Genomic DNA, 1,365 nt, shown 5'->3' on the forward strand with positions numbered 1-1,365 from the left:
CTGTTCCGGTTAATGTGATTGCGGTGCTCAGCTAATCTAGTTTTTAGTTTTCTTTTCGTTTGTCCGACGTAAGATGCCTCGCACGATTTACATGAAATTTTATAAACCACATTTTTTCTTTTCTCTTTTGGGAGAATGTCTTTATGCCCTTTGATCAAACTATTTAATTTATTTAAGCTAGTATAGGCTAATTTAGTATTAAACGTTTTACTGATTCTTTTAAACTCGTCTGAAATTTTTGGAACATAAGGCAGTACGAACCATGAAGTAAAATCCCTGCTTATTTCGTCAATTGATTCTTTCTGTTGTATCGTACCTTTATGAAATAGAATTTTTAAACGTGTATTAATAGTATTGAAAATTAAGTCAATAGGATAGTCATTATTTAACAAAGTACCAACAATATGTTCCAAATTTTTCTGGTGATATTTCGAATCCGATAGTAAAAACGCTCTATCTGTCAAATTTGTTATTATGCCTCTTTTTTGTGAAAGTGGGTGTGTCGATAGAAAATTAAGGTATCTTCCCGAATATGTAGGCTTATGGTACCAGTCAAATTTCATTGTTATTATTAATAATAGTAATATCCAAAAAATTTATTTTGTCGATATCGTTATGGCTGTTCCAAGGAATCTGGTTGACTTTACACTTGAGACTTTTAATTCATTACATGACAGATTAAAATTTACCTTAGAATTTGGTGACGACAAAATAAATTTTTTTTGTCTGAACTGAAACGTACTAGATGTGAATAAAGAATCAATTTTTTGGATTGAAGAAATAAGATTGCGTACTAATTACCACGCTGACTCTCATTCGCCCTTGTTCTTGAAGTTTTTGTGTTCAATTTTGGAGAGTCCGAAAGAAGATTACATTATCAATTATTGGAATAATAATAATAATTTGCAATATTAGTACATAAATATTTCTTTCTTTTAATTTCATATTTTATCAACGGTTGATATTTTATTAACATCACTATCTTCATTATTGTTTAATCGTGAATATTTGTTCTGTACAAATTCACTTTCGTCACACACTTAATCGTGAATATTTGTTCTGTACAAATTCACTTTCGTCACACACATCACTCTCGGTTTCCACATTTACTATTTGTTTTTCCATTTTTTTCTGCTCCTGATATTTTCGATTCCTTACTACACGAGAAGCCGCTAATACGTGATCACTCATTTTTATGCGTTTTAAACTTTTTTTTTACTTTTATTACTTTTCGAAGTGTTCTAACGTGCTACTATTGCATACCACAAAATATTCAACGTTGCAATAATTTAACCTATAAGTCAAAAATAAAACAACGGGCTATTCCTCGATTGGAACTGGCCAGCGCCAGAGAAAAAACAGAGG

Source organism: Trachymyrmex cornetzi, unplaced genomic scaffold, assembly GCF_001594075.2.
Source record: "Trachymyrmex cornetzi isolate Tcor2-1 unplaced genomic scaffold, Tcor1.1 scaffold390, whole genome shotgun sequence".
Lineage (NCBI taxonomy): Eukaryota > Metazoa > Arthropoda > Insecta > Hymenoptera > Formicidae > Trachymyrmex > Trachymyrmex cornetzi.